Genomic DNA, 9,270 nt, shown 5'->3' with positions numbered 1-9,270 from the left:
ATGCTCGTAGGGTCAGCTTGCTTTCAGCATCCGAAAAGACTAACATCATGCAATCGGTCTCTTCTTCTTCTTCTTCTTCTTCTTCTTCTTCTTCTTCTTCTTCTTTTTCTTCCCCCATCCGTTTTTCTAGCTCTCTGACGCGGACTCCATTTGAAATTAGTCGCAACATGGGACACAATGTTTGTTCGCTAGAAGGCAACCAGAAAATGTTTTATTGTGTATTGAGCTGCGGGGCGTGCAGCAGTTATAAATAAAGAGCTCCGCTGACATTTAGATCTGTGCGTGCGCGAGTGTGGCGGTGTGCGCGTGCGGGGACACAGAGAGAGAGTGAGTTGAGCGAGACGGGTCGTGCCCAGGTGTGCCAGGCGCTTGCACTGGCAGCCTTTTGATTCCGTGGACCCCACCGCAAACAAACAGGAAGCGTTTTTGCCGCAATTCTCAAATGAGCCGTTCTTAGCAATGATGCGCGCTCATCTGTACTTTTCTGGTCCGTGATTAAGTCGGAATTACAGGCTGCTGCCGGCTTTGCCGGGCTGCGGAAACGTCGCTTAATTGCTACAGTGAGGCCATAATAATGATTACATTTTGACCTTGAGGAAAACCCGGCGATTATTTACTGGAGTGTTATCTGATGAATCCTTTGGGGCGATAGTAGTGGCCGGTTAAAAAGAGACTGCGCCTGCCTCACCCGACTGCGCTGGACTGATATGCCTTGGTTACGCGAGCGACTCGATGTCCTGATCAGGGTCCTCACGCAATGTGCCGGGTGACTTCTTCTTCGTCCCCCTAAACTATTCTTTCATATCCATCCATAGTGTTAATCCCAGTGACATGGGGCTCAAGGCAGGACATGCCCTCACGGATACTCGCACAGTGTACGCATCGTCAGTTCATCCAAGGCGTACGCGAGGAGAAGAAAAATTCGGGAGACATCGACTTTCTCGTATACTCAGATATGGGGATGGATATTTGAGGAGTAAACCGCAAGACAATTATTATATTTTTATACTATGCATATTAAGGAAACATCAACAACAAATCAAATTAATAATGTATTAAACAATTATTATAAAAGTAAAGTTGAATAAATCGGAATCTGCAGCTGCATTAATAAAAAAAAATTGCCATGATAATTTTATTTTGGCGAGCAATTCAGCTAAATTACCACTTACAGTAAGCGGAAATGGGCAAAGGTTACAATTGACTTTAGTAATGTGCGTAATGTAATACTTGTACACAAAATTCCGTCTATGTAAAGCAAAACCGTTCTCAGATATGTATGCATGTATTACCATTTGAACGTCAAACAGAAAATTGCGATTATCTTGAAAACGGGTCCTTTTACGAATGAATGCAAAGGGATAAAAATGCTTAGAATGTGGTGCTTTACCATACTATGATGTGAAATAATCACATTTTTAATATTTTTTGGGAAACGTTTTAGGTAAAGTATGACTTCCGGCTAACGAAAATAGCTCAGAAGTTGATAGAAATTCACGTTTTGTGCCTAATACTTGTACGCAAAATTTGGTTGACCTAAGTAAAAGCGTACTCAAGTTATCGTGTTTACATACATACATATTTCCCCTTGGGATTAATAAAGTATCTATCTATCTACACACACACACGTACAGACAGAATTCCAAAAATGGTATTTTCGGACTCAGGGAGGTCTAAAACTTCTCGAGATCGAATTTTTGATTACAATACATTCCCAATACTTCGTATACGAGAAAGTAAAAAAACAAAAGCAGGCCTGGGGAGAATGTGCGCGGTCACGAGAGTAGTGAGACGGCCGCGGTGAACTCTGCGCTATCATACGCGGGCACGAGAGCAGGGAGACGGCCGTGGTGAACTCTGCGCCATCGTGCGCGGGCACGAGAGCAGGGAGACGGCCGTCGTGAACTCTGCGCCATCACTCGCGGTCACGAGAGCAGGGAGACGGCCGTGGTGAACTCTGCGCCATCGTGCGCGGGCACGAGAGCAGGGAGACGGCCGCGGTAAGCTCTGCGCCATCATGCGCCGGCACGAGAGCAGGGAGACGGCCGCGGTGAAAGCTGCGCCATCGTGCGCGGTCACGAGAGCAGTGAGACGGCCGCGGTGAACTCTGCGCCATCGTGCACGGGCTAGTGATCTAACACGCAAGTCTTTGATCTGCGAGTGCCTGTTGAATTACAGTACACTCTAAAAATCCTGTTTCTGTAATGGCAGTTTGCTGGATTGTGTGGTTCCATTATAAGACAAAATGTGGGACAGCGGTGTCAGCTATTAAGGGGACGAATCTGCAAAGACATCAGACACCTGGGAAATCAACTTACAGGATAAGCAAAGCTTTCAGGATCAGCCATCTTGTATGACAATAAAATGCAACATAATCAGACTACTGGAAGGTTTATTAAATCTGATGGAATTAAGACACTGAATACTGACGGGATCAGACTACTAGGAAGTAAAAGAGTCAGGAATGTAAAATTTCAGAGAAATCCGACAGCATCAGACTCCTGAGAACTCATTCTTTAATCTGACGGGTGTGTCTGTAGGGTGCAAGTGGAAAACCTGGACAAAGTGAAAAAAAACTAAGAAGCTTGGGGAGATTGTGTGTGGGCACAGGACTGCCGAGCTGTGACAGAGCAGTAACAAGCCCAGTGCCACCGTGTGCGGGACTATTTTGAGTCAGCTGTTCATCCAATATGCATGTCCTGGGGGGTACATTTGGAAAAGTCTCGGCAGGCTTGGAGAGAAAGTCCAGGAAGACAGGGTTATGAGATGGCAGCACTATGTACTGCGCCACCGTGCCTCCCTCCCCTCTGACAATTAAAGAAACTGTTTTCGGTCTCCTCGGCTCTCGCAGCCCCTACAAGCCTCCCTGCTGTGTCGTTCCGGCCCTTCTTGGCATTCTCACCATTTTCTAATTCTTCATCTGATTCCGGGCAGGCCGCAAAGTGCTTCATTTCTCACTGCAATGTGCGATGGCGGCAGAGCCAGCATCTCCCGTCTCATTGTGTGGAGGCTGACCCCGCGATGCGTTCATCTGCCCGTCTTGACCATCTGCTCCACGTCACTCACATCGAGCGTCCCCAGGTGACAAAGTGGCTCGACCTAACGGTGGCGACTGGCCCTGCGGCCAAGCCTCTGGCAAGCGGGAGAGGAGGAAATGAGGGAAGCGAAATGCAAAATCCTGTTCCCTATGCAGCAGGCAAAGCCCGAAGAAATGAAAAATAAATGAAAGAGCATTAAATAAACAGCATTTTTCAGAGCTTTACTCAAGGGGGATTCTTCAGTGGATGAGGGCAATTTGTGTAAACTTGTTCTCGCCGTGATGAAGAGGACGCACTTTTGAAGGCGAAGACAGCATCTGTATAAATAGACGCAGAGAGAAGGCGCTCGGCTGCGGCGGCCGCTGTGCAATTACTTTTCTGGGTTATTGCTCGCTGGATTTATGATGCTAAAATTGCTTTGTTTCATTCAGAGAACAATAAAATGGGTGTAAACTGTATACTTACTTCGGAAATCATTCTGGAGCCCGGGGTAATTTATTGAAGAGACGAGGGAGTCCTAAAGCGCTGGCCCCTCGGAGTGCCCACTTGTGAGGCGGCCCCCCAAAATGTTAGCTTCCGCATTGCCATTCAGGTGCCGATCAGCCTGGCAATCTCCTTGGGAGGCCAAAGCCTCACAATTGTGCAACTAGAAGCCCTGGTGCAAAAAAATAATAAGTAGTCCCCCCCCCCCCCCCCCACCCCCACCATATAAATGCCAACATCACAGAGCTATCAGGCTACATAAAAGGTCAACAGTCATAATGAAGCTTAATGGAGTTTTGGGAATGAGGACACCATTTCCACTCTCATTCCCTTCTTAATAATAAATAAAACCACGTAGACTCCTCTCCCAACAACCCCCCCCCCCCCCCCCCCCCCAGCTACCCCACTTAGTTACAACACAGTTTAGAAGGAATTGAGCTCTGGGCTGGGAGTGTCAGACGCTTAGGAGGCAAACCTGAATATTAGTGAAATCAGACAGGATGTCGGCTGATGTCACATTACACGACTTCCAGTTGCAGGGGATGCCAAACTTGCTGATCTCGTCACCTGACCATGTCAGGAGTTGCTGGGGGGCTGGCCAGATGTTGATGTGATGTGCTCAGAACATGACTTCAGTTTGGGCGGGTTCACTGAGTGTGACCAATCCAAAGCAATCCAGCACCTTCTTGGAGGTGGAGCTCAAATTAGGGGGGTGGGGATTTAATAGCAGCAATAAGTCATGGCTCGTGTGTGATAGCAGGCATGTGTCTACAATGGATGATGATAGAGAGAGGTTAGGAGCACCTGCAGATCTACAGTAGCGCATTGCCGCACCCACCACATGACAAACCACCTCAGGATCCCAGATTAGGACCACAGTTGAGTGCAGCCATGTGACGGGTGACACCTCAGCACCACACTAGTTCAGATGGAATGGAACACTGGGAGGATTTTTATGGTGGCTGGAGTGACAATTCTGCCACCAACCCCCAGGTTTTTTTTCCCTGCAGCTTGGAGGGTCCACATGCAAATTAACATCACACCCAGGACGGCACAATTGCAGGTTAAGGGTCCACTTCTGGCATTTATGGGATTCAAAACTGGCAACTTTCTGATTGTCAGAGCAGACCCCTGACCCCAGAGCCACCCTTGATGGTAATAATAATAAATGTTTTTTATATAGCGCCCTTGGGGATTAGACCCTCCTGAGCATAAACAGGACCAGATGACTGCTACTGTTCTCTTTGACACCTACCTGGAAAGGGGTCTCTCTTAGATAGATAGATAGATAGATAGATAGATAGATAGATAGATAGATAGATAGATAGATAGATAGATAGATAGATAGATAGATAGATAGATAGATAGATAGATAGATTTTCTGCCTTGTGCACTGTGCTGACTGGGATTGGCTCCAGCAGACTTCCGTGACAGGATATAGCGGGTTGGATAATGGATGGATATTATTATTATTATTACCACCACGCTTCTTTTAACTTCACCTGTTTGTTATCTGGTACAAATCTTGTAATCGATATTTAACCCACTTCCTATTGCCTAAATGACTTGACATTTTGCTCACTTACCCACTTCTGATGACAATACATGAATCAATAATCAGTTTCACTAATTGATCAATTAATCCATGTTAATTAAGAAATTAAATTTTCATATGAAGAATAGTTCAAGATTTCACCAATAGATGGCGCTAGTAACAGATAGCAATATTAAAGGAAGTGTTCAAATATTGATTACAAAATTATACTAAAACAAACCCAAGACTGAAAAGTTGAAAATAATATATGTATATAAAAAATAGTTTTTAAAAACCATGCTTATATTAAGTGTGCTAAAAAGTAATAAAAATAAGTCTCTTGGTTGGCTGCCGCCTGGAAGAAAATGGAGCCGAAGTGAGCTGAACGATTGTCGAGAGCTAATTGTCCAAGGACTGGAGAAAAATGTCCTTGAAAAAGAGGAAATCTCGGCTTCAGCCCAGGGTGGTCTAGTATAGCTGCAGACCTGCACACGCAGGTCTCAGATGTTGTCGGGACTAAAAGGCAGCATCTCCTGAATCACCATGTTGTTCTCCGCGCGAGAGTTGGTGCAATGGCTCGGCTTTGCCACCTTTGAGATGTTTCTCCACCTTGGAGCCTTGTTGGTCTTCTCTGTTCTGGTAGTGGTGAAGGTTGATCTCCCTGAGCCGGATCTCAGCTGCAGGGGTGTCTTTGGTCCTCTGTTTGCTGCAGATGGTCTCAGCACCTACTTCACCTACCATCGTGTCCATCCAGCTGTACCAGGAAGGGGAGAAATGTCCGGCTGTGCTGAGACTCATCTGGATCATCACCGTCCTCAGCCTCAAGTTTGTTTTTGAGATGTTGCTCTGCCGGAAACTGGTGCAGCAGTCCAGTGAGCTGTGGTATGGCTTGATCATCTCCCCGCTCTTCATCCTCCTACAGTTTCTCATGATTCGAGCCTGCCGTGTGAATTAGGAGCCTGCAGGCCGAGTTCTGGGCCTGATTTTGAGATGGAGGATCCAGGTGGGAAGGTACTCTTTGTCATCATCAAGGAGAACATTGAATGCTTTGTCCAGTTTTACAAGTGGGTTGGGGTTTGGAAGGTCAGCTGTGACTCTTGGCTTCTGGAAAATTCTGGTGTTGGAATTTGGGCCCTTGTATAGATTCTTCTATGGGAACGTCAGGCTGTCACAGCGCAGTTATCACGTTTGTTTTTTTGTCCAAGGCTCCACTTGGACACAAGAATGGGGAAATGACACTTAAGAAATTTAAAGTGGGAGCCGTCATTTGGAGGAATCCTGCAAGCCCCACTGTGGCACCGGCCTTCTCAGTGACATCACTTTTTGATTTTAAACTTGTTCTGTTCAGCTTTTGTGTTTTTGCTTTTCTTTCTGTATATACTGTAAATAAAGTAGAGCGATAATTTAAAAAAAAAATAAAATAAATAAGTCTCAGTCATAAAATAAAAGCGTGCCCACCTGTTATTTTGCGAGTGATGTATGAGAGACTTGTTTTTTACTTTTTATCACACTTTTTAACTTAATATAAGCGTGTTTTTTAAAAAGTATTTTTTAGATATATACAGTATATTATTTCTCTCTATTGTGCCTATGTAACCACACTTTAATACCCCAACTATTCCGAAGCGACGTTTGCACAGTTTTGTGTTTTTGTATCTCATACGCCTTTATAATAATAAGAATAATAATTCATTATATTTATATAGCGCTTTTCTCAGTACTCATTGTAAGATTAGAAGAGAATATGAAGCTGGTTTCAAACTAAAAGTTGTTGAAGTGGCGAAAGAAATTGGTAACTGTGCTGCTGCAAAAAAATTCAATGTCTCTGAGAAACTGATGTGAGATTGGAGGAGTCGTATTTTTGAACGGGTGGTGGCACGGTGGCGCAGTGGCAGCGCTGCCTCGCAGTTAGGATACCTGGGTTTGTTTCCCTACGTGGAGTTTGCATGTTCTCCCCGTGTCTCCAAATGACATGCAGGTTAGGTGCATTGGCGATCCTAAATTATGCTTTGTGTGTGTGTGTGTGTTTGTGCCCTGCGGTGGGCTGGCACCCTGCCTGGGATTTGTTCCTGTCTTGTGCCCTGTGCTGGCTGGGATTGGCTCCAGCAGACCCCTGTGTTAGGATATAGCGGGATGGATGGATTTTTGAGCGGGCGTATAAGTCGGGGTCTGATTTTATGATCAATTTTTCAGGTTTCAAGACCCCGACTTATACGTGAGTATGTACTGTAGTCTGACAGTGAAGAATCCCTCATCGTCTTGGACTCTGAAATCTGATGGGGTTAAACACCACCAAAACCACAAAAACGAAATCATGTCGAATTTCACTCATGAAAGGTAAGAAAATATTTCAGCGGTGAATTCTGACAGAATCAGATCGCCTCGTTGGTGCAGACATGGACATCAGAGAAGATCCGATTGTAAAGCGGTAACAGAGACGTCCGACCAGAGCCAAGTTTCCAGGATGTAACGTCTGCGAGACGGAACTGCGGGACAAGTGACATCTGACAGGGTCAGCCTACCAAGATCTGGCTGTATAAGAGGCCGAAAGAGGAAAAGTAGTGAAATCTACTGGGTCAGACTTCTTGTGGGTATAATGGAAACGATGAGTGAGGGGACTGGACGAGAGGGGAGGGAAGACGAACAAAACTGTAGACGGATGTCACCAAATTGTGAGGCATCCTGGCGAAAAACGTGTGCAGCGGGAAAGAAGTGATGGGATCTGAGGGGAACCTTTAAGATATCTGACAGCGTCATGCTGCGAGAGGTAAAAATGTACAAGAGTAATGGGATTCCTATCAGGTGAGACCGTAGAGACGTCTGACAGGAGCAGAGCCTACTGAAGAGAAAGCATCCACACCAGATGGTGGGATAAGACGGAATCACACGAAGGCTGGAGTGGAATGTGACGAGCGCAGATTTCCTGGAGGAAAAGTTATGGAAACAAGAAAAGTGACAGCAACACAGCCGCCACGCAGATGCTTATAGAGAGGGCTGTGTGACGAGCTCCAGTCAGCTAGGAGTGCAACTGCCGGGCTGGTGAGCCCTGATGAAATCAAAAGGTGAATCTAAAACACCAAAGATAACATCACGGTAGGTAGGACTGAAACAAATTCACACAGGATCAGGCTCTTTGGAAGTGGAATCTGACAGGATCAGACGCTCTGGAATTCAATCTGCTTTGAAATCTGACATGAATAGAACTGTGGATGGAGGAAACTGTGATGGAATCAGACTGTAAGGAAGGAGATCTGACAGGATCAGACTCTTAGGGAGCAAATCTGTGGTAACATCTAACAGACTTGGATTACTCTTTGGAAGTAAACTCTGACCTGATCAGACTCTAGAAGATGAAATCTGACAGCCTCAGACTCCTTGGAAAGAAAGCCGATAGGAACTGACTTAGAAGTGAAATCTGACAGGATTGGGAGTGAAGCCCAACAGGATCAGACTCTAGGAGGTGAAATCAGAAATCAGACTCTTTGGAAAGAAAGCTGATAGGAACTGACTACTAGAAGTGAAATTTGACCAGATCAGACTGTGAAATCTGACAGGAAAAAAGTTAAATCTGACCAGATCAGACTCTTTGGAATTCAATCTGCTTCGAAATCTGACATGAATAGAACTGTGGACGGAGAGAACTGTGATGGAATCAGACTGTAAGGATTGAGATCTGACAGACTCAGACTCTTAGGAAGTAAATCTGTGGTAACATCTAACAGACTTGGATTACTCTTTGGAAGTAAACTCTGACCTGATCAGACTCTAGAAGATGAAATCTGACAGCCTCAGACTCCTTGGAAAGAAAGCCGATAGGAACTGACTATTAGAAGTGAAATCTGACAGGACTGGATCCTTTGGAAGTAAATCTGTGGTGAAATCTGACAGGATTGGGAGTGAAGCCCGACAGGATCAGACTCTAGGAGGTGAAATCAGACTCTTTGGAAAGAAAACTGATAGGAACCGACTATTAGAAGTGAAATTTGACCAGATCAGACTGTGAAATCTGACAGGAAAAAAGTGAAATCTGACCGGATCAGACTCTTTGGAATTCAATCTGCTTTGAAATCTGACATGAATAGAACTGTGGACGGAGGGAACTGTGATGGAATTAGAATGCAAGGAAAGATATCTGACAGGATCAGACTCTTAGGGAGTAAATCTTGGTGAAATCTGACAGGATCAGACTCTAGGAGGTGAAATCAGACTCTTTGG

General features: G+C 45.3%; 1 pseudogene; it reads left to right on the top strand.

Annotated features, from left to right (window-relative positions):
* Positions 1–5,410: 5,410 nt before the first annotated feature.
* LOC114660087 (transmembrane protein 203-like) lies at positions 5,411–6,213 on the top strand (annotated as a pseudogene).
* Positions 6,214–9,270: the final 3,057 nt, after the last annotated feature.

Source organism: Erpetoichthys calabaricus, chromosome 11, assembly GCF_900747795.2.
Source record: "Erpetoichthys calabaricus chromosome 11, fErpCal1.3, whole genome shotgun sequence".
In the NCBI taxonomy this organism is placed as follows: domain Eukaryota; kingdom Metazoa; phylum Chordata; class Cladistia; order Polypteriformes; family Polypteridae; genus Erpetoichthys; species Erpetoichthys calabaricus.
The sequence above is the reverse complement of the archived record's forward strand: the minus strand, read 5'-3'. Positions and strand labels throughout refer to the sequence as shown.